The sequence below is a fragment of the Buteo buteo genome, chromosome 27 (assembly GCF_964188355.1).
Source record: "Buteo buteo chromosome 27, bButBut1.hap1.1, whole genome shotgun sequence".
Lineage (NCBI taxonomy): Eukaryota > Metazoa > Chordata > Aves > Accipitriformes > Accipitridae > Buteo > Buteo buteo.
The window spans coordinates 10,058,417-10,083,557 of record NC_134197.1 but is presented as its reverse complement, the minus strand read 5'-3'; the positions used below and the strand labels follow the sequence as shown (position 1 = coordinate 10,083,557).

The window sequence follows — 25,141 nt, the reverse complement described above, 5'->3', positions numbered from 1 at the left end:
GACTCTGCCTCGCCACCGGTGTTCCCCTGCAGAGCAGATCCAGAGGAACTCCCTCAAGCAGCCCCACAGCTGCCTTCTCCAGAGCAAGCATTGCTCCACCAGCCCAGCAGACACCCACGGGGACACCTGAAAGGACAGAGCACATTTTGCAACATCCCAGGCCCGCCAGTGTCTTGTCCCCCGCGTCCCCTTCCCCAGAAACCACAAACTGCACCTGCAGTTGCAGGAATTTTTGCCACTAAATGTAAAACTGACATTACTTTTTTATCATTTATAGGAGCTTAAGAAAAATAAAACTTCTACTTTTCTAGCATTTGGGACAAAGCTTTTCAAGCCATAGAGCTTTTCCGACAGGTTTATGAGATTCTCCTTGGCTTTCTTAAGACATGTGCTGGAAGGCAGAAAATCTAGCCTGGAGCCTTTGGGCACTGCACCCAGGGCACCGAACCCCTCCGAAACGACTCTGAAGTTCAAAAGCAACCCACATTGAGGAAATAAACCAAAGTTCAAACGTGAGTGGGAAAACGTTGCTAAATGCTCCTAAAAACTTGCAGAAATCAGGTATGACAGAACAAGTGGCAGGACCTTTGTCTACAACCAAGGGGATGTAATGAGTAAGGGCAAGGAGCACTGAGCTGGTTGAAAGGAAAAGGGCATCACCTTGACTGACAGTGATGCAGGGCCTTATGGCATCCGAGCCGTTCCCCCGTTTGTTCATAAATATTTTTTAAAGTGATTTTCAGTGTGGGAGCAGCTAGAAGGTCAGCCTGGAAAATAATTAAATCTAAGGAAAAATGGAAAGAAGAACGTGGCGAGAAGGAGGACTTTGCCAAATCCCTTTGTTGGAATGGGCAGTCAGGTTCCTGTCTGGCAAAACTCAAAAATACTGGCTGGGAGATTCACTTAGTTGAGAAGAGAGGGAAGAGTAAGAGTAAGTAATTAAGGTCCATATTATCCTTTGAGCCTGGCATCTGCTTAAATTAGCACGTTTGATCTCTACTTTCTCCTTTAATCTGAGTAGTTTTAAAAGAGTTATTACAGGACACAGGTCTCTGTTCTGGTTTACCTTTTGGCCCCGCTGTTTATCCAACTAATTTATTTGTTGTGCATTTTAAATTCCTTTGTCTGCTTTTACCAATTTTCCCTCCATGCACCGTCTGGTCTTTCTGCCCATGCTCTCAGCTTCCTTCCCACAAAATGCATTTTGGTCTGGGCTTGTTTTGAGTTTATTTATTTATTAGTAAAGGAATTTTCAAGGCTTCTCTTAAGATTGAAGCAGTTATATCCTGGCCAGAGGACAAAGTCAGCCAAGATGCCCTACAGAGCTAGAACCTGGGGCATTGCGGGGAAGGTATCAGCAATCTTTGCTCTCCCCAGTTCCTGTCCTGCTCGGACTCAGGTCCCCATATTCCCAGCTCACCCAGATTGCTGTTTTCCCCTCCCAGCTCTGCAGATTCATTGGAAGCCTGGACGATTTTAGGGCTGGCCAGAGCAGTACGCAGAAGGGAACAAAAAGTGCCCAAAAGCCAAGTTTTCTACCCGTTCTCGTTTGCACTGTATCACCGGAGAGCACTGTGTCTCGACAAGGGTTGGGTAGGTACCCAAACACACAGGTTTCCACGCAGGTAATACATTCAGACAGAATTCAGCCCTCTCCGGATTATTTGAAAGCATGGTAATTTTCACTTTCCAGTTGCTGGAGGTTACTTTGTGGCAGGAAAAATGTTCAAAAGAGTAGCAGCCTTGGGCTCTGCGCCGAAAATCCTTCTCTTTCACCACCCCACCGCTTGCTTTGTGGAAAAGGCCTCTCAAAGCTAGATGCATTATCAAAGTTCAAATTAGGTCCATTGAATTTTATTAGCAATTTTCTACTTTGTTAGCGATTTCATGCTGCCTATTAACATTTGTTTTTAATATATTGTTATCACTCATCACAAAAGGCTAATCCTATTAGTACTTTCCATATTGTATTACAGAAAACAAACAAGAAGGCAGCGGTGATTCCTCACCCTGCCATTTTCATATATTTATAGACAGCATATTTCTCCCTGCACACTCACAGCCAGCACTGCCCAAGAGGACAAGTGGAAGGCATGGCTGGTTGGAAGGAGCCATGCAAAACATGCTCAAATGTGTGAAAATGAGAAAATGAGAGGAGATGAGCTCTTTGTAGGCAGAGTAGTGAAATGCTCTTTTATATATAGGCACATCCTATCAAATCTAATCAAAAGTGATGTGTTTTCTATTAGGATTTTTTTTTAAAAGTAAATATTACCAACGGCTGATACCATCATACGTAAGTTTGATTTTTAACTTAAAATACAAATAGATTAATTTTAGTGAAATCAGTAATTAAATATTGTTCTGGTTTAACCCCAGCCAGCAACTAAGCACCATGCAACCTCTCTCTTACTCCCCCCTGCCCCTCCAAGGGAATGGGGGGAAAAATCAGAATGAAAAAGGTAAAACTCGTGGGTTGAGAAAAGAACAGTTTAATAGAACAGAAAGGAAGACACTAATAATGATAATAATAACAAAAAAATTGGAACGTACAAAAGAAGTGATGCACAATGCAATTGCTCACCACTCGCCGACTGATGCCCAGTTAGTTCCTGAGCAGCGATCCCCCCCAGGCCAACTCCCCCCAGTTTATATACTGGGCATGACATCACATGGTATGGAATATCCCTTTGGCCAGTTTGGGTCAGCTGTCCTGGCTGTGTCCCCTCCCAACTTCTTGTGCCCCTCCAGCTTTATCGCTGGCTGGGCATGAGAAGCTGAAAAATCCTTGACTTTTAGTCTAAACACTACTTAGCAACAACTGAAAACATCAGTGTGTTACCTACCTTATTCTCATACTGAATCCAAGATATAACACTATGCCAGCTACTAGAAAGAAAATTAACTCTATCCCAGCCGAAACCAGGAAAAATATCTCTGGATGCCTGATTGATTCACCCCCTACTAAATACTATAAGACATTTTCTACAAGAGACATTCATGCTTATGGAAACATTTACAAAATACATTGAATGCAGTATTTAAAATGGAAACATAATACTCCTGCTCATTATAAGCAGAGAATGTAGGTCAGACTTTTAGATATATATCCGTGATCTCTAAACTCATCTTTCCCCCTCTTTTTTCTTTTTCGTCTTGGAATTCATTATGGGGTATAAGGAATTCATTATGGGGTATAAAACAGTAACATCAAAAGATGACAATTAGTGATAATGTCTCCAAGAGGTGGACTGCGCTGCTCAGGATGGCAACTGGTACCTCCTTATGCTATATGTACCATGCTGAGCCTTATGTTAGTAAATAGGTACATAACATTAAAATGTGTGAAGAAATTACTATGATATAATGCAGCATGTCACCAAAAAAAGGCCCAAATGTTTGTCCTATGCAGCAGAGCAAGTTTTCACCTTGCTGGTGTATTTGCATTCAGAACTTTTAGGTTTCATAATCCTGTTTTCGCTTTCACATCTGGGACCATATTAACATGGCTTCCATTTTATCTAGGAACTATCAAGAGAAAGAGAAAGGGGTATATCTTCTGCATAGTGGTTGTGAAATTACCCTTATCCTTTGATATATTAAAATTGAAGTGCTGTAAATTTCTGTTGTCATGGAGATATTTTCCATGCCACTCCATGATTGGCCATCTGAATTCACTTTCCTTTGGGTTTTCCAGCCTAATTAACTGCTGTATTTTTGCCGGCAGAGAGGAAAAATCCACACGAACAGTTTTTGGTCTGTGACCGCATCCCTTATGAAGCAAATTTCATTTTTGTATACTATTAAAGGCAAAATGCATAAGCGTGGCTTGTATTTATAATGCAGAAAATGCAGTAATGCTCAGGCAGGAGTCAAGCGTTATCAGGTTGAGCACACAGCTGTTATTTATATCTCCGTAATAGGCAAAGCAACCCTGGTTAAGACTACCCATTGCAGGTCACCAGCGCAGGGCAAGGTGAGGATGGAGGCTGTGGGTCCGCGACGACCAGCAGCAGCACCCGCAAACCCGGGCACACCGCGATCCTCAATCACCGCAGCCGACTGCAATGGGGTGATCCCAAACTGCACCAAAATGATGGCACCACCTATACCAGCAGCACTTCTGACACATTCAGACAAATTCAGGATTCAGGCAGACAGAAAAGGACCTCTGGGCAGGGGCCAAAGCAGATCTGTGCCAGTTACAAAGATACTGTGCTTATTCCTGCCTTCGTTTTCCTCGCCCTTGCGTCGCTGGGTTCTCCAAAATTTGTTTTGGAGTTCAAGGATGACCAAGCCTGCCAGATTTGGAGAGTGGGCAGGAGCAACCTCACTCATTTAAGTTTACATCCCCACAAAATTTCAGGCTACCAGTATCCTTCCAAGCACCAGGTAAAATAAGTTAAACACCCACGTGGTCAGTCGCTATTTGAAGAAAACACCTGGTGGTACAGGTTGATCCTACTCACTCCCTAGTGGTATGGTTGATAATAAATTCAAAGCTCACTCATCTGCTGCTGTACGGTCTGTAACATGGACAGGCCTTGAGATCAGCTTCCCTTATGCTTTTCAAATTAAAGCATCTTTGAAGTACTTCTCTTCCTGCCTTTGAACATTTAAAGTCCATCGGCAACGAACTGAATGATTTGGTACTAAATAGACTCCCCTCTCGTTCCCCCCAAGAGAATTTGCATCAGGTCTTAATTTACTAATGGACTATAGACATCCATTAACATAGTAATTAATTCAGTGCTAAAGTGCCTGTAAGATGGAACCACGCTGAGTGCACGGGGAAAAAAATTACAAGTGACGTCTTCCCAGTAAGCATCACAGGGCTTGGGTGGAAAAGTTAATTGAACAAAGAAATAATGGTGTACTTTATTCCTCTTCTGCAGCTCTGTGTCTAATTACAGCATTTGACAACAATCCTGTACTCAATTCTGAATTTTTGGACGGGGGTCCAGTTTTTTCCATCTTTCAGAAATTAAACATGGAGGTGGTTCGCGCCAGCGTAAACAACGGCAGCTCCCTCTGAGTTTGGCAGAGCAGCACCAGCAGCGTGGCAGGACGCTGGCTCTCGGCCCAGCTAACAAACCGCGCTGCGATGCCGGGAGCCTCCAGAGTCAGCGCGAGCAGCTATTGCATCTCAGCCGCAGCAATAACGTAGAAGATTTTGCATGGACACCACCCTGTCGGTGTCTTACATCCACGTCTTCCAAAAGCAGCCTGTCCTGCAGGCTCTGGGCTAGCAGCATGGTCCATCACTCCTTCTAGCTCTGCCTTTGGGGTTGCTGGTGAAGGAGGTGGTTTCAAGTGCCTGCGAATATGTCCTCAGCTTCTCCGAGTCTCACCAGAACTCCTACGAAGTGAAGCCAAGTATTTGTCACGCTGGCGTGCTGCTGTTTTTGTTGCTATTTTAAAAAGACAGGACGGGTGTTCCTCACATTTCAGATTCCCTCTGCTGATTGAAATTAGCCGCCTTCCCGAAAATAATTGCTGCCAGTGGCAATTATTACAATTAAAATGTTTACTAATGGTTTGCAATGCCCAGACTAAGCTAGGCATCATGTGCCAGGTCATGAATGAACTTAATTAGACATTATTTAGAAGTATGTCCTGGTTCATAAATTAAACACCTTTCCAGCTCTGTTCATTTGTAAGGTATCCATTGCATTCAAATGAGAAAGACAAAAGAGCAACAGAGCAGTTTTCACTTAGAGCCATTCAAAGCACCACAAAGCAATTGGAATTTTTAAAAAAATGCTAGTTACCTATTTGAGGAACACACCAGCCAATTTAAATAAACACACCAAATTAATCAAGCATAATAATTATGTGGGTACAGGGCTGGCTAACACGAGCTTTCCAATGGATTTCATGCAGTAGAGTTTCATTTGAATGAAAAGCTGGGCTGCAGAGGATGGCACAACCTTGAAAAAAACTGCACCAGGTAATTATTGCCAGGTTTGTGGGTGCTCTTGAGAGAGATGAATATATATGTGGCTTCTATCATCATTTGGGCTTCAACTCAGAACACAAGCATGATCTCGTGCTGCATGGTATTACCACTAAACTGATTACTCTTAACTGGTAAAATGTTGCAGGCAGCAACTACGTACCACAGTTTGATTGTATCAATAGAAAAATGATTTCATTAAGGGATTTCATGCTACACTATTGATATGAAGGGATGATGTGTGTACTTCAGTCTCCATGTTACCTGTGATTCTTACTAGTGACTACATGAGCAGGATTAAAGAATTACATAGAGGTAAGGATACAAGCAACCAACCATCTGTTGATGGTTTATTGTGTACACAAAGCAAGCAACATCAGTTGTGTTATGCCTTGTTCGGTTTCAGTATTGATCACAAAATGACACTCCAGATGTGTAAATAGCTTATCTGCAACAGGGAAAAGGTTTCGTGAGCTGAGAAGTTTTTATTCATCCAGTGTCAGCTGAATGGTCCGGCTGCCTCTGAGCCACGCTGTGAGCGTGCCCTGGTTTGCTCCCAACATAAATCCTTTATGAAAGCCTTTGCCTTCAAGTACATGTTTCCTGTTTTTTAAAAACAGGCAAAGGAGTTGCATGTGGTGTGGGCTTATAGGTGTGAATGCACTATTTGGATGGGGATGGAAAATCTTTGTTACTGTGCGCCTTGGCATGATGAGCATCATTTGTTCAAGAAATTCAGTTACGGCCTTACTCAGAGGATGTAGTCTCACAGGCTTTAAATAAGGTATTTCAGAGGGGATCATGCTATTTTCTTCTCTGAAGGTGGCTCTTGGACCTGGCACTGTGCTCCTTACCCGCACTGCCTGTAGCACCTTGCTTGAGAGAGCCAAGCACAGGCACCAGCCTCCCTGGCCGAGCCGCAGCGGCTCATAGCCCAGCTTTCTATTCCAGACGCCAGCAGCATTTCCAGGGATAGGGAGGTGCCTTCACCTCCTAGTTATCAACTGCTGAGTGCCATCCAACAGCAGGGGACTTCGTACCTCTCAGCTTTAATGCTATGCTGTAACAAAAGTAGCTCAGCTCCCAAGAATGCGTTTGACTTCAAAGCTCTTGTGATCCATGTGTGACATACATACATTAGATTAGAAATCCATTTGTCAGTCAGAGCTAATAACGGTGCTCACTGCACAGAGCATTATCTTTGTCAGGAGCTGGCATGCCATGAATATGCATGCAGGAGGGTGAGCATGCTTGGTACAAATGTATTTACATTAGATGGGCTCCAACAAGGACTTAATGTTCTAGATGGGAATATTCGTGATAACCTCGGAGCCTGGCACTGCGCAGACGTGTTATCCATAAATTGAGGTGGAACAAGATCTGCTGCCGCTTTTCAGAAGCAGACATGGGCAAGGATCAGGCCCTCAGATATTTTTTAGACGTTAAAATAAACATTAAAGGCATCAGAAGCATTTTGAAAGTTGGTGTCTTGGCATTTTTTCTCTAATTCTGCCAGTGAAAAGAGGAAGATGGTGTTTTCTTTCAAAGCACAGCTTCTTCAGTTGGAAGAATGGATCAAAGGAGATCAGAGATGACTGATGCCTATAAATATCATACTTAAATTTGCTGTGAACAGAAAGGAACTGTATGTCGATTGGAGCTGTGTTTACTCCTAATGCTACCGACAGCTGCAGCTGGCTGGTACAGAGCGGAGCAGGGAAATCTCCCCCGAGGCTCTTGCCTCCGCAGTTTTAACAGGCTATTCTGGCACACTTTATTGAGTATCTAGTAAATAATTTTTAAGAGGTCTTATGCAGGCTTGAGCCAGCTATGTTCAGCACTCTGGTTTTTTTCTTTCAATCAATCGTCCATAAACTTGTAAGCTGATTTTTATCTTCCTAACACACTTATCTAGTTTTAATGGGACTGGGGGTAGAGGAAATTAAAAACCCAGAGAAGATGATGACACTGTGATAGCCAAAAAGGAGCCTCTTCCTACTTTTTAAAGTTAATTCTTGGTTGAGAGGGAAGTGAATAGCCTAGACAGAAATGTGAGACACCTCCCTAGACTCTTGGCTGGATTTTATATTCACACAGCTTATCAATCAGTGTGATTCATAGAGTGTACAATCAATTTCCACTTACACAAGAAGTCATCACACACAGTACCAGTAAATAAACACGTGTACTCCCTGCCTGTGAGCCCTCCACCCTGGCTGCAGCTAGCCCTGCTCCTGCCCTGCTCGTGCAAGGGCACCTGCCCATGCACAAGAAATGCCCCAAAATGCCCGTAAACACAGCGCGGTGTCCCGTAACCATTTGGTTCTCTCCAGCTTGAGACCTGGTGTGGGGTGTTGAAAGCACAATTCTTCATAACTGCTTCTGGCACAGCGGTGAAACCCAGTTTTACATCCACCAGTGCCAGAGCAGTGACTCTTTTACCACAACAGGGGAGCGTTTACCCTGCGGCAGCTAGCTATTCCACAGCCTGCAGAAATCGGTAAAGTCACTTTCCTTCGGCCTTTGACCCCCATTTAACAACATAATCGTTTTTAAACCTTGAGCCTCGAAAGCCAAAATTTGCCCAAAGAATGTCCTGAATTGCAAAGGTTCAGCAACTGCCTTCAAACCGTGACAGCGTTATCAGAGGGAACTGGGGACCCTTCTCTGGGAGTCATCAATATTCTTGTGATATTTGGTAACCCCCACGGTATGAGGGGCCATGGTCTGGGGCAGAGCACAAAGGGAAGCAGGACACATCTTCTCAGGGGCTCCTAAACCACACAGCAACATTTCACATTCTGCCCTCCGTGAACTATGCACAACTATCGAATATAAGCCAGAAGCAAAAGACCCGTGAAGTTGAAAAAATCTCCCACAAAATCTTTTCCCCCACTTCAAGGCCAAGGAAAACAAACGGGCCTTGCCACATGCAGTAGAGAGGAGAACAGAGACAAAAAAAAGACCTCCTAATTAGAGCAAAATTCAATAAGCCGTAGGCTTGTTTTAAAATGAAAATGCTACCACTTTTTTTGCAGCAGTGACCTTACTTTTGCCTTGAGGATTAACACAAAGCACAGCAGCATTTGCAGTCAATGTTTTCAGTGGAACTGCCTGAGAGGATGTGAAGTTTGGAAGATATTGGCTTTTTGGGTCAGGCTGGAGTTTTCTCACAGAGGTTTCAATTAATTTTCTTCCATTTTCTTTAACTGTCTATCAGCTCTGCGTAGCTCACCATGCTCATCTCAGCATCCAGCCTTTGCAGCTCCCAAATATCCTGTAAGCATCCATTAAGTCCCACAGCTCCCTATGGGGGTAGTGGAAACATCGCTCCCTTCCAGGCACAACACCAAATCTGCAGGCTGCAGCTGTACCACACTGCAGAGGCGGAGTCGGGACTAAATCAGATTTAAGTCAGACATTTGTTTCTCTTCAGACCTGGTTGCTGTGTAATGACAGTAGCTAATTTAGACACACCTAAGGTAGGTATAATTAGTTGAGTGTATGAGATATTATTCAATATATTATTATGTGAATGAGATAATAATTTTCCTATGGGTTTGCATAACATAGCAGGATGAGGAGTTGCTAATCTGTACTTCCAGCTCTCACTTGCCAGCTCAATATTAATATAACGATTTAATATATTATATGTTATATCAATATTATATTAATATCTGTATTAATGCAATAAGAATACTAGTAATATTTGCAATTAGAAACCCTCAGGACTCATATAACCATATGTCTATCTCCTCCCAAAGACCCATCCATCCACCATGATGTGACCATGGGCACAATCTGACACATCATCAAAGTACCCGAGATGCCTGTGTGAGCTCATATACCGTAATTTCACCTGCTTCTCTGCAGCCCCATTCTGCTCAAACTCACAGAGCTGTCCAAAAATCCCACTCCCTTATGCTGGGCTATGCTTTCATGATCGTGCACTGGTGATGAAAGAAGTTTTATTTTCAAGCATCGCTCAACATGCTCTGCTCTGCCGTTTGTGTATAGGGTCCCTTTCCTGCCAGTATTTAACGGTGTATAGCATAAAGTGCTTGGCGGTATCTTGAGCATGAAAGGTGTTATTTACAGCACACTTCTATATTATATTTCAATAGCCACGTTGATGCCCTGCCTCCTGACACCCTACCCCTTGACCAGCATCAGCAGCACAGGCAGCCTGCCGGTGCCCTGCTCTCTGCCTGACTTTGGCATCACAGGCAGGGTGCTGCCTGCATTATCCATGTAAGGTAAGATTCTCTCAAATCTCACGCCGCTGGTGGAGCCGAGGGGTGGTGCAACTCTTACCCACATTCAAAAGGCATTTGCACAACTGGCTGTGGCTGCCAGATGACCCGGACGCTAAGTTTCCCTGGCAGTCCACCGGAGCCATGGCATTGCTTACGATCCTGCATTTGTGGGTGGTGATCAGGTGAGTTGCAGTACGGATGCATCATTGCTCACATTTCCTAGTGCCTCAGTAGAGCTTAGTTCATCATGAGTTGTCAGACTCTGGAGAGGTGAGGCTGCCACTGGGCCACAGCGGAACCGGGGATGAGCACCTCAAACCTCGGACCGCTGAGTAACACAGCCACTCTGGGCATCCCCAGAAAGTCACTCGAGGGCCTGCTGTGGTGACAGAAAACTAAAGCATTGGAGCAAGAACAAAACCAAGCTCAAAGTCTATGACACTATTACAGAAGCAGTTGAGCAGACCTGAAGCTGTTACTGGGGCTTGCTTTTTTTCAGCTATGAAACTCCATTTGAAGGGAAGGTCAGAGGCTTTTTTTCCTCCCTAGTTTTCCATTATGTGTTATTCACATTTTCATGTGATAGTTTCTATGAGAAATGCACACCTTCCAGCAACTAATAGAAAATTCAGACAATGAAGACTGCAGCTCCTCATAAAAAATCTCCAGGAATGAATTAGCCCTAGATAGTATTACTGTCTGCTTTTAAATTCATGTTTATATAGAAGGAAAAAAGCTAGCTGATTTGAGAAATCATAGATCCACTACAAATTACAAGCCATGAAATACTGTACCTTGAGGGTGAAGGTTGGACCATTTTGAACATAAGATACGGGAGCCACGTGTCTTTGTTTTACCTGTCCTGGTTTTTTTAATAGAGCAGCCTGGTGTAATGACATTTCTTATTTCAGCTGTTCATTTGTCACAGTGGGTTTTCTTCCTGGTGTAGTAGCACAGAAAAAGACCAGGACTGGGAACTTAATGTCTCTGTTCTTTGTTCCTGTCTGTAATTCTTAGACTCTCATGTTTCCTGATACTACGTGAATCCCAGCAAATGTATTTTCTCCTTTCAGATTGTGCAGTTTGTTTCTCCAGACGAAGCGCAGAGACCTCTGTGCCTGACAGATGCCTGGGAGCTCTTCTGGCATCCTCAGGGCCAGATGCAGAAGATGGCCTGAAGAGCAGCTGCAGGATGATCTTCCAGTGCCCGGGGGGCTGGAAGGGCCACCTCCCAGTTCAGAAACAGTACGTGGGGGTCAGGCTGCACTGCAGCCACCAACCTGAGAGAAGGCAGGAAGGGAAAACTTTTTGCTGTGAATTTTTGTAAGCACATCAGAGAATTGTGTCGGCATCCCATTTGCACTGTGTGGCATGTCATCTCTGCTGGCTCCAAACGCAAAACCTTTCTGCATTGCTTGCAGTTACGCACACATGTAGAGACAAGACACCTTCGCCAATGAAGAGGTCGCTTAGGCACCAGAAGAAACATGTCAGGTTCAGGATTATTCAGACATACTCTGAATTACTTCCATGACTTTCCAGAAAAAGGGTCTGGAAGGTATGATTTGCTTTTTCCCATCTTACCATACTTCTACGCAAAAGAGAGTCCATCTATGTTCATTAAACCTGGCTTCTGCAATCTTTGGGCAGCTTCGCCAAAGAATAGGGCCAGGGCAGCAGAGCGACAGGTAGTAGAGGCCACAGGGGCCTCTGCATCCATTGTAGTCCCCTAAAAGCTGATCTTTCCAGGGGACATGTGCCTGTTCACCCTCTCTTTCACCTACTGAAAAAGCTAGAACAGTAAACTGCTCTCCACTGACTTTCCAGAGGGACTGTGAAGAAATAGATGCCTCTGGAAATCTAACCTTAATACTCACCGTTTCATAGCCCCCAAGAAGTCCCCACATTTCTGTGATGCCATTTGTTGCAGGTTTTTTTCTGTGTAAAACATTTTCAGATTCTCCTGGGGACAAGCAGAAACCCGTCTTCTGTTTCAGCCCCTCTGCCAGAGTTCATTCCCTGGGTCACTGTCATTCCTTGCTAATCTAATAAATTTTCCAAGCCGATTAATTCAGGCTTCTGGTAACAAGTGGTTGCGCTATAAGCTGCTGGGATTCAACACCGGGCACTTGCTCCCCCCTGCGCGGGAGCCTCAGCTGGCAGCAGCACATAGCTGGAGGCTGAGGAGGTACTACAAGCAGAGACAAAATACTGCTGCTATCTGGCACTACAAAGCCAGACTCAGATAGTGTGTTGTCCCTTGGAGGTACAGAGATGAAAAAAATAAGATGTGAAGAACTTAAATATTTCATCACAGCCTTTGCTCTGTTTTGTTCTTCATTTACATTAGTAAGTAAAACACACTTTTAAATTGAAAAAAAAAATAAATTCCTTGGTTGTCTTCTTGTTAATGCTTGGGATGTCAAAGAGCTCATACTTCCACCCTCTACATCCCAGGAGCAATGAATAAATATCACCTAAATGGGTCTCCACTGGGAATGACTGTGTCCACAGAGCTCCTCCATCAGCCACGGGCCACGTGCAGATATATTACCCTGGGACACATTACCCAGACATATTACCCAGAGGAGCCAGGCTCCTCTGTAAACACAAAGGACTGCAGCCTACATCCTGCACGAGTACCTTTATGTGGTGAAGTAGCAGATGCTTTTTCAGATACATCTGAATAGTTCCCCCAGTGCAGGAGGGGAACACCACAAGCACCCGTGTCAGCACTGCCACGGAGACCCCGGCGCGGACACAGCCAGGGCGCTGCAACGCACTCGGCATGGCATCCCGAGGGCAGAGAGAGAGAGGAGCTGTGGGGCCAGGAAGGAAAGGACAGAAAAATCGTAGTCAATCATGGCAACTGGGAAAGGAGCTGCTTTAAAGAGGATTTTTTTTCTTTTGCAGAGGAAGGTTGGGAAAGAATTAGAAATGGGAAAGAAAAGTCAAGCTAATAACGAAGCAGGGAATAACAATGGAATATAATAAAAGAGATTATCCCATAAAAAACTCAGTCTCTCATTTGGAATCAGTGCCTGAAGTAGCAGTTGGACAGTGTTTACGCCACCTCTCTGAACAATACTGGGACTCGAGGGGAAAATACTCTGTCCCCAAACAGCTTTCCAAAGTGCTGTTGCACAATTGCAGCTTCAAAGGGTAACCTGCAGCAGTTAGCTGAATGCTTCACCAGTACAAACTCCAACACCATTCCAGTGAAAACAGAAAATATCAAAACCTCGTTTACATAGCCCAAGATCCTGGAGGAGGGCTCAGTAGCTGAGACCAGGAGGACTATTCAAAAGTTAATATCAAGCTAATTATTTATGACCCTTTTTAGTGCCTCACTGAAATCTCCCTGTAGTGTTTTCAGGGCTCCTGAGCTATCCCTCACTGCAGCACTCTGCCAAGAACAGAGTTTGACACTTAAAATTACCCGCCTCGAGCAGGGGGTTGAAGATGGTGACCTCCAGAGGTCCCTTTCAGCCTCCATTACTTAGTGATTCTAGGAAAAATCAATTTTCTCTCAGTGAAATCTAACACTGGCATTTTTGAAGGGATGTGAGAGTTAGGTTGCCAAATCCCAAAGAACTTAGAAGGCATTTTGGTTCCTAAATCCCGTACACTCTAACAATTCCCTGGCCATTTCTTAAAGGTCAATGTCATTTCTTCTTTAGCCCAAACAATCAGAAACCCGTTCAAGTGAAAGTTAGAAACCCTGCTGCTCAGTGACCAGGAACCAACCTGAATGCTCTTATCAGTCTCTTTTAGTGCTATAAATGTGTTGCTAATTGCAAAAGTGATACAACTGAAAGTGCTAAAGGAAGATTATTCTAACTGCAAAATGCCATTGTGCTTGATGAAGTCATCTGCAGGAGCTAATGCCTCGATTAATTTTTCTGACATCTGTTCGGAGTGCAGCACAAGAAGGCTGAACCCTTGCCTCAGTGGTCTAAAATAATGGCAGCACAAGGGACTTTCTCTTCCCACTCAGGGGCAGCGCTTTTGTAACCACTGCAAGTAACCACCAGCGGCTTCGCAGGAGGATTACGGAGGGATGTGGGCCACAGGACAGGAGCTGCTGTCTTTGCTGATAGAAGAAGTCAGCTTCATGTCTGAGGCGTAGCTGCCACTTCAGCACGTACTGTGGACGGGAAGCCAAAGCTCGTGCTGTACGAGCCAGAAGGTGGAAGACGGAGCAGCTAAAGAGCTTTACAGGATGATCTCCCTGTGTGCTGGAAACAGCATCACACAGGCATCTTCTGCGGTGTAAGGAGGGTGAGGTGGCTCTTTGAGCAAATCCATCTCACACTAGGATCAACTTGTGTGTTGCACGCACGTGAAATCGGAGCAGGGGGAGACTATCTTCTTGTACCAGCTGGGGATTTGCTTAATCTGGAACGTCAAATGTAAACAGCCACTGACACAACAGACCGAAACGTCCAATAAAGTGACCCAAACTCTTGCTTTTTCCCTTTTTCTGACACCACATTATCTGGGGGAATGGTCTGCAGAAAGAGGCCTGCGGCTGCCAGATACCCTGTGCAGCTGGCCAGAGATGCTCACATAACCAGCTCCAGCCTTGGTGGTGCTTTCCCGGCACCCAGAGCCTGGCAAGACAAACGTGGCTACCAGAATTGAATGGGAAGAGCAAAGCCACATGGTGCATTAGAGAGCAAAGATTTAAAGGCAAAACAAAATGCTTTCCCTATACTCATTTTATCCCTGAGAGGGTACAGTGCCCTGGCGAGTCACCTTGTGCAGCCATAGCATGCTCAGGTAGTGCACGGTCCGGACAACAGTACCAAACAATCCAGGAACCAGGGAAGGAAATGACCATTTTCAAAGAAATTTTTAATTACATCATATATATTTTTAAGTCTTCAGATCACCCTGGAAAGATAGGTTACAAACCACAATTTCTTCCCATTGCCGCTTTCCACACTTAACACTCACTGAGGGAAAAAATACCCACAGTAAGGCAGCTCACGTAGTGCATGCTTTGGGCATGTTCTCCACTGGAGAACAAGCAAGCCCTTTAACATCTGTTTCCATTTTCATGCATAAAATTGAGCTACCTACATCTTTTCACCCTCTCTTTGTTATTTTTAAGCTCTCTGACGTAGGGACTGTCTCAGAGTGTATGATTTATTTAGTGCAATACAGTACTGGTGGGTCCTGTTGCACAATGGGCACTTTCAATTCCCACTAACTTCAAGGTGAGCAAACCCGCAGCAGCTCTTTCAAGGACTTCAACCAGATGGACTCTCTGGTTGCCCAGAGAGGCTGTAGATGACCCATACCTGGAAACATTCAAAATCAGGCTGGACGGGGTTTTGGGCAACCTGATCTAGTTGAAGATGTCCCTGGTCATTGCAGGGGGGTTGGACTAGATGACCTTTAAAGGTCCTTTCCAACCCAAATGGTTCTATGGTTCTACGGCTTGCTCAGAGCCTGGCTGAACTGGAGTCTTTTCACCCCACTACGATGTCTCTGTTGCTCTTACCCAATGAAGGAAAAACTGCACAATTACAAAACTAGAAAAGGTAAAAAACTGTACAGGGTGTTCTCCAGAGCTGAACAAACCCTTAAAATGCCTGCAAGCAAGCATCTGATCTTAATATTGAAAATGATCGACGCAGTGCATTTCCCATGAAAAGCCTTCATATTCTGCAAGAGAGATTACAAGCCCAAAAGTTCAGTGCTTATAGTTTGCCTGAACACTCTATAAACACACATGTAACTCTAATATTCATGCCTTTTTAAGAGCACTGCACAAGAATTTCTAGGGTGAGCTACCAATTTCCATAATCACAAATCACTTCTTCCACTGGGATTTTCAGCTGTCTATCACCTATTAAAGGGTGCCTGCACCCTTCAGAATCACTGTCAGCAGAAAGGCCACAAGCTGATACATTAATCCATCTGAATATAATCAGAATTGGCATAAACCTTTCTTCAGCCTGTTACTATACAAGCCAGAGCCCAACCTTTCCGCATGCTCCAGGGCATTTAGTTGACTCTGGTTTCATGTTTGCACGCTGTCCCAGCAGCAGCCCAGCTCAGGGCCAAACCTCCCCCAGGTTCATGGATGGGTTTTGGGGCCAGAAGCACATGTGCTGAATTACTGTGAAAGCCTGATCTTGAGGGGTTTCCAGGGAGGTTGGAAGCAGAAAGCAATGAAAATCTAATGGGAGTTTCTGCCTACTTTAGAGTTTCACCCTCATGTTTGAAAAGGGAATGAGGTAAAATCATTTGGAAAAAAAAATTAGAAATAATATGCATGACACTTTCTCTCCTTTCCTTCCAATGAGTCCTGTAGCTTCCGTCATTTCAAAACCACCTTTTGTTCCATTTTCTTACAGAGACACTTCCCCTCCTGGCCCTCCTGAGCCCTTTCCATAGACTGTCTGAGCCCACCACTCCCTCCTCCCTCTTTATCCCTTTCAATCTGTTTAAATTTGCTTTTTCCCCACGTGGCACAGATCATTTCAAAACAGCCCTTCCTCACCTTTTCATATTATCACTCTCCAATTATTTTCAAAACTCAATCAAACCCCAAAGTTTTTGACATGATTTTAACTATTCCATTTTTCCCAATTTTATGTGGGTTTTTTTCTTCCCCACTGTTAAATGCTTTGCAGTGCTATTAGTACAACAAACATCAGACACACAGCTGAGCTGTGTTGTGCAATAGTGTCCAGCCTGATACTCACCCACGCGTTGAGAATAATCCTCAATAGATTGTTCTGGAGGCTCCAGCTCCCTGCTTGCAGGCACGCACCCAGAAGGCAGCTGGACGGCAGCCTCCAGCCCATTTTCCTTTTTCCCGACGTCTTTTTTTTTCCCCATGAACTGAAGTCAGTAATGAATTTAGGGACTGTCTCCACTTAATCCACAGTCTTTTCTGTCCTTTTGGACTGGACATGAAGACAGTTGTATTTTCCCATAAAGGTTATCTTCCTTCTTTTGAAGGTAGCCACCTCTAAGAACAACTGACATCACTCACTACATATTACTGAGTTATTTCATATCCTGCTAATCAGGACCTCATCTGCTCAAAACCTGAAAAAAACCATACCACAAAGGTATAACTAAAACATGAGAGAAACACACCCAGAAGGAGCACAGCTCTTGAAAATAAAATTTCAGGAGGGACAAACCAGCAAATGCTGGAAAAAGAAGAGACCATAGGACTACAGAGAAGAGAAGAAGCCCTAGACCTTATTTTCTGACATTATAAGCTTATGAGTGAATTAAATTGGCACAACTTTCCAGAATGAGCAATGGGACAGGCTGAAAAAGACTTTGCTGTGGTCTCACTGGCACAAACACTAAAATTTCAGCAGACGAACAAAAAAAAAAATAGAAGGTGGGGGGTGGTGTGTCATAGAAGATGAAGAAAAATATCTGACCACTTCTTGCTTTTAGTCAACACCATGTAGACAAGATGCATCATACAGACATCCCTTGGGACACCGATACACCCTACTGAACCCACTAGGGTACACCACGAGCTGGCTCGGCCTTCGTTTCGCCCCCTGGAAAGATGAGGCTGACCGAAGTTCTCCAACACAGCTGTCTCCTCACCAGTAAAAGAAAGTGCAGACATCCAGCATGAGTCATTTACAAGGCTGATGTAATAGCTTGGAGAGATTCCCATGCCTTTCCTGATGAAGACCTAAGAATACCCGCAGTAGTGAGATCTTCATAGGCCAACTCATGGGATCCTTCCTGAGTTGTTCTTGGAGGGACAAAAAGAGGTTCAAACTAGACACAAGAGTCTATTTGAGCTAAAATTATTTGTGCACGCAACACATTCAGGGACTTCTGGGCTTTGCATGGGCTCAGCATCAGACTGTGAGCAGGCAGGTAACTCCTAACTTGCTAACTGGGATGGGGGACACAAGGAGGGTATAGGCAGCTGCGTGTGCTATTCAGTGCCCGCACTGCCCTCGCACCTCCTGAAAGTGAGGTGACGGCATCCTGGGCCAGCCATGGTTGGGGTGCTCTCGTGTTTTCATGAGGTTTTTTTCTGTAGGAGCACCTGTTGTGGCTGGTGCTGTGCAGATCCATGGAGGTAGTCTATCCAGAGGGAGTCACCATCCAAAGAGAAGAGGGGAGAAAAGACAAGGGTAGAGGCAGGTAGATGGAAGACTACAAAGAACTGACAAGGCAATGCATTAATTAACATGACAGCAAGCATTTTCATCACAGAAGCAGCCTAAGTACTGCCAGGTGTTTTTTTGCGGAGAACAAGCCAATGAGAGCTTGAACAGACTTTAGAGAACAATTGCTTGCAACAGCCACATCATTTTTGGAGAAACATACACCATCAGTCCCTGGAGGACCAGGCAACACTGTCCAGGCATTACTGTTGGATTAAAAATTTCATGTTGAAATATGAGAGTTCAGCCCTAGGAAAAAAAGTTGCAAATGCCTGTCTTAGCTCTTATATTAAAAGCCCTTGGTGAAGAGGGGGGAAAAATACATGATGTTTGCACTTGAACTGAAATGGGCCAAGTCCCACTCCCCTCTGCAGTGCACACAGGCACCCCCATTGCATCATGCTGCACGGAGGGTGTCAGGCTGTCCTTCTGCTCACCGATAGGTACAGTGACAATAAATGCCATGAGATGAGGTGGTTTACAACAAACCTTACAAAGCCCACAAAATGCTGTAGTTACTGTACAGACTGATATTAGTGTGACTATGTAATTTAAGCCTCAAACTTATCCTTAGCCAGAGAATTCAACAAAATAATAATTAAAAAAAAAACCAAAACCCAAACACACATAGACAAGTAAACCTCTGCCAAAATTAAACAAAAGTTATCAGACATTCAAGCCAAATTCAAGCACGCAGTGGGCAGACAGCTTGAAGCCTAGGTGCTTTATGAAGCCAGGGAAACGCGAAGGTATAGTGGGGCTGTGAGAATGTTCTATCTGGGGCATTTCATCCGAGCACATTTCATCCGAGCACATTTCATCCCCGCTCAGCGCCTGCCTGCGCTGTGCCAGCTGGCAGCCGAATCGCAACAGTCCCGCGGCCCCGCCACTGCTCCTCCCCAAAACCCGCGCCGCTGCCAGGCAGGCAGACCCAGGCTCGCTCGCCCGGCCAAAAGCTACAGGCAGGGAGGCAGAGCCTCCGCCGGGTCTGTGGAGCCAGGGAGCAGGGAGGGAACGGGTGGTGTGGCAGGGATATGGTCCCTTGACTGCAGAGCTGGACCGGGGCGAGGGGTATGTCATGGGGGATGCGTGCCAGCAGGCTGGCTGTTCCCATCACCGGTGACATGGAGACTACGTGTCCTTCACTGTACGTAGCAGCTTGTTAGTGATTGACAAGTCAGTGAGACACCCTGAGCAAGGGCAGACCTTGGGAGGAACCCAGTGGGAAAGCCAGAGAGAAAGCCCAGGGAGCAATGCCTCTGCTCAGGAGAAACAAAGAGTTACTGGGGGATCAGTATCTCATGGCTCTTCTCCCTAAAGAGCTAGAAAACTTGGAAGCATCCAAGTGACACCGGTCTGTGGATAGGTTGCCCCACTTAGCAAGGTGGGGTGAGTTTTTGTACCAGGTAGTTTAAAGTAAAGCGTTCAGAAAGACAGCTGCAAGGGTTACATAGCTTTCTTAGGTTGCTGATTTTTTCAGTCTGCCAGTGAAGTTTCTCAGTGCCTTTCACTACATTAAAAACAAGAAACCAAAGAAACAAATGCCCTGCCCATCTGTATCTCACATCACACCCTTCACAGAAACATAGGAATTAGTATTTTCCCTTTCAAACATCCACAAAGGGTACCAAACAATTCAGACCCCCTCCTCCATCAGTCATCACCAAGCCAGGCAGACCCCTCTGCTCATTTCCCGATACCGAGACCATCATTTGGTGTCTGAATTGCTTCCAAGAAGTCATCAAGAGTGTCAGAACCTGCCACTTCCCTTGAGGTTATTTCAAGGGAATCCTGGAAAGTTTAGAAATTGAGACTGTATCACGAAGTGGCAATTGCATGAAAGAATCACTGCAGGAAGCACCTTCAAAACTAGAAGCAGTGAGCTCATGACTAGGCATAGCTGAAGCTTCAAGTACTATAAAATGCCCTTTGCGTAATTTTCCCACAGGTCAGTAGGCTTCAGCCTTGAGAATTGCTATGAAATGGTAAGTAGCTCCCACCCAGTAGATGTGAACAAGCAGACGGTACCCCGACAGGAGAGCAACAAGGTTGTTTGAGATGCCTCCTAGTTTGGCAGGTTTCCAGGTGTGAAATTCAGGAGTACAGTTTTCCTCCCCGCCACGCTTTGGTTAGCAGAGTAATTCTGTGCCGTCTCAGCACCAGCGGGCTCCTTCCACGTGTCTTTCTTGGGAGGCTAAGAAATAGTTAAATATCTGCGAGGGAGGGATGCTGTCGGCAAGGGGCTGACACCTGCCCTTCAATATGAATGCCCTGCTCCCGCTGTCAAGGTAGATCAATGTTTAATGCAACGGCCTTGACAGAGTGCCGTTAATAAAGATGCAGAGAGCAAACAACAAAAACATCTGAAATAGCAAGGCCACGTCACATAGCTCGCTCTTCAGGGATCTCAGCTATTTCGCAGTGAATTTATGGCAAGCATTTTGAAAATGTATAAATAAGGGCCCCATCCTGCATCTCTAGCTCAGGGAATGTTCTCCACCTCCGACCACATCTCAGGGCAGTACGGAGAGCAGGCGACACGTGGCCGCCCATTTGCCCTGACCAACGGTGTATGAGGGAAAGGGGAGCAGCAGTACGGGACCCTGGTGTCCCTGCACTGCACGAGGGAACAGGAAGGAGTGGTGTGGGACCCTGGTGTCCCTGCGTGCTGCTTCTGGCACTGGCAGTGCTTGGCTGCGTGTGGAGGATATTACCTGGGCAGTGTGGGATGGGTGGGAATGACCTTACTGACATCACATATCTCTGTCTTTTGCACAGGTTACCTTTTAGAATAAGTTGCCATTCACAATTTGCCTTCCTATTAGAATATTTGTCGAATATAGAAGCAAAAAATTATATGGCAAAAGACTGAGTGGTAGTTCATGCATGCATAGATCTTGTTAAAATAGATATATGGTGAATGTCCAAAGCAGTGGGAGGTTTTGACCCTTTAAACCAGTAATGGGATTTGTGCTTAGAATTTCAGCTTGGTTTTCTGAAAACCTGCTCAAACAGTGCTTACTAAAAAGCCTGATTTGGGACAGTAAAAATGTGTGTGCAGAACACAAACCAGGCAGCTCTGGGCTGAGCTGCACACAGACATGAGTCAAGGGAGCAGCGTGTACATAGCTGGCCTGGGCAACAGCAGGGACCAGGCAACACCGAGGTGACCACAGTCTCCTGGTCTGCTCAATCAGGACGCAGCTCTGACCCCATAAATAACATAGACCTGGACTATACATCTCCTACATCTCTCTTTTCCCATTAATTTCTTCTCTCTGCCTCAACCTCTCTCTCTCTGCTATGCAATCTGAAAGTCACACGTACCTCTCACAACACAGCCCTGCATCAGATTCACATCTCTACTTTAAAAATCATCTCTTCCATGAGTCCTTGTTGTTAATCTCCCCAACAGTAAGCTTTGCACTAAATCCCTGAATTGAATTACCTGACTGTTGTCCAGGCCAGACAAGCCCACAGGCCTATAAACTTATCAACACAAGCAACACAGCTAATTCTTCGCCTTGTAGGCACCATGCACTTTAAGGAGTTTATTAATATTGATAAATAATAAGGTTTTATTCTCTATATGAAGAATAAACAAACCTCCAAAGATTTTTTTCAGTTCAGGGATTTATCCAGACAGCTGGATGCTTATTTGCAGCTTCTCCAGATTTTTTTGGCCAGTACGCTGTGCTGGAAATCATGAGATTTCCAATGGATTTTTGGTCTTTACCCAATTGGAAATAGTGCAAGAGGATTTTTTTCCTCCCAGCCTTCCAGGATTTCTAGTTCATGTGCCGGCTGGAATCAGCATATAAAAAGGCCCATAAAAAGAAAGCCTTGATTAAGAAAAGCTGAGGAAATATTTGTACTTCAAAGGTATCTTTTCAGCTTGGGGTGACAGTTCTAATTAGTTTCTAATGAAGGGAAGCTGATAAAGCCTTATTTTGTGCGACTGTTTAGATGACCGTTCATATAAGACTAGGACACTGAGGAGGCAAGATCTAGGCCTGTGCCAAGCTTGTGTTTATGATCAGTTAGTGTGTCTGATGGGGATCTGAATTACCCAATTTTGAATTAGAGATGGCTTATCTCAGTTTCTGAGCCTCTCTATTCTGCAGCCTCCAGGTCTCTCTCAAGGACGGCTGCTGGGACTGCTTTTGCCACCTATTTTGTAACATTAGTGGACAGTGAGGAGAAGATGACTGCTCTGAGCTCAGTGGCGTTTTTTCCCATGCCACCCTCCAGCAAAAGGATGGAGAGAAGTGGGTCAATGGAAAGGGAGGAATCTGTGGTGATAGGAGGGCAAGGCAGAGATCAGAAACACTCACGTGACAAATAAGGAGGAGGAGATGGAGGAGATATGGTCTGAGATAATGGAAAAATCCCCAAACACATGGCCTCCCTCCTCTTTTCTCCAAAATCAGCCTAAATCTGGAAAGATACAGCAACAGATAAAGGACCAAATCCAGGCAGGGGATAGTAGGAGGAAAAAAAAAAAAAAAGGCAGGGAGAAACTGTAGAAGCGAGGGAAACACCATGCCAAAGTGGAAAAAAAAATGGGTCATTTGGTGAGGAGGTGTGTGTCTCCTCCTGTAGAGAAGACACAACGTGAACTGTTGGCTGAGAAGCACCCCAAAGTACCCGGTCACCACAAGCAGTAAGGGGTCAGCTTTAGCACAGCCACAGCATGTCAATAGCAGAACCCTGCTGGAAATTGTTCCTCCACGCACCAGTTTGACTTCCAGGAAATCTGCTTTTAGTGAACTTATTACAAACAGGATTCCAGGAAAACAGATGTCATGCACTTGGAAGAATTTTGCGTTAGATTTAATTTCATCATTGTGTGATGAACCAACAGCAGTTTTCAACCAACGTGGGCTCTGAAAGCCTTCAACACACTTATCAGCAAATTAAGGACACAGAGAATGGAGCACACACCCAATGTCACCAACAAGTGATGCTGCAGACAAAGGCAGATTAAATATCCTGCCAAGGCCTGACACCTCTGTTGTGGCACAGGCTTCCAAAGGCTGTTCACCCACAGCAGGTCAGGGAACGTTGCTTTTGTTGATCGGAGTAACTGAATGGAGTGTAATTTCTTTGAAAGCAATGCCTGTCAGTGTTCTCTAGGGAAAACAGGGATACTTGTTCACAAACGGATGAATTTTCCTCCTGGAGCACAAGGCAGCAGAAGGTAGGTAGAACTTTTGTTAGTGCTGGTGGCAGTTGTGAAGTCTGCTCTACACTGAAAAGCAATAGCTGTTAAATGTTATTTCCTATAAAAGATAAAAACTCTCTGAAACTTTAGCTGAGAATCATTCACAACATGTTTAAGACTTCCAAAGCCATCAGAGCAAACCAGAATTCATTAGGAGAGAAAATAAGATTGTAATTAATTAACTTATTGAAATTATGAATCAAGGACTACACAGGAAAGGCTATGCATCACTTTGCAAGTTACTCAGTTAATCAAATAACTGGGCAGAAATATTTGCCTTAATAATTGCACCAGAAAGTGCTGATCACAATGTTTAATAAATCCAAATTGCTAATTCTACAAACTCTATTTCAAGTCCAAGGCATACATACAAGAAGTTCCACTGGTATAAAGGGAGGTTTGGAGCTGTGTCCTTAGCAGTTAAAACAAAACCTTTCTCTAGAGCGCTCTGACACCTGGTCAGAGGAACAGTTGGAAACTCACCCATGTTATGCCCCATTCCATCTTCTGCAGAAGGTTCAGGACAAGGGGGTTTTTGTGACAGCTCCCAAAGACAGCTTGCAGCCCAACAAGAAGCCCTGGGACTGCAGTAGCCAACAGCCAACTCTTACAATTCCTGGATATGATTAACCTTGTTAGCACCTCCCCATGAAGAGCAGTTTCCACAGGCACCGTCCAAACCTCGCAGAGAGCCCTCGGCTGTGCCCCAGCTCAGGAACGCGACCTGGCCCCACGTCAGCAGGGCTCTGGGGGACAATTGCATCAGCAGCCCTGGAGGCATCTTGGCTGCCTGGTCCAAGCCCTCTCCTGCCATACGTGTCAGCTGTCTTTTCCTTGGCACCCTCATCCCAACCCTAATCCAACCCCTGGGCTGAGATTTGTGGGAGGGGAAGGCAGGAGCCATCTGGCCAAGGAGCAGCCCTGGCTGCACTTTGGCAGCCCCCTCCCAGCGCACTCTCCCGCACGTACTGGCCTTTGTTTCCTTGGATCCCAAACCCAGTGGAAGCTCTCATGATTTTTCCGTGTCCAGGATCTGAACGTTTTATCGAGCTGTTACAGACGCATCTCCCTCCAGACACGTGGAAACACATGATCCAGAGTCATTCTCACTTTCTGGCCAAGTGAAGGTTCCTCTACTTTGCCTAAACCACCTTACTTTTATTTCAACTCTGCTAATTATCTAGTTTTATGTCTCTACTACTTCTGCTTTTCACTGATTTGGGACTTTTTGACTTTGTGGATAAAATCAGCAGAATGACAGTTGCACTGAGTCATGAGGTCTCTCAAACTGCTTCAAATCAGAAGAGTTTAATTCAGCCGTTTGATACAAATGCAAGGTTATTAATATGCCAAGTACAGTGCCTCATTGCATCAACTTTTTCCTGACTTGCAGACATACTTTACAAGCAATAGACCTGTAAGGTTTTGTTTGGCAACACTGAGATGTAGTTTTTGCCCTTTTGTCTTTCCTGCTCTTTTTTCCCCATAGATCTATTTGCTAAAATAAATTGAAATTGGGTAAAAGAATATAAGG

The 25,141-nt window shown here is 44.9% G+C and overlaps 1 long non-coding RNA gene across 1 annotated transcript in view; it reads right to left on the bottom strand.

Annotated features, from left to right (window-relative positions):
• LOC142045278 (uncharacterized) overlaps positions 1 to 24,354 on the bottom strand; it is a 33,304-nt gene extending 8,950 nt beyond the window's left edge. The window contains exon 1 of the long non-coding RNA XR_012654555.1: positions 24,091 to 24,354. This is a non-coding gene — a long non-coding RNA (uncharacterized LOC142045278). The remainder of the gene's footprint in view (positions 1 to 24,090) is intronic.
• Positions 24,355 to 25,141: the final 787 nt, after the last annotated feature.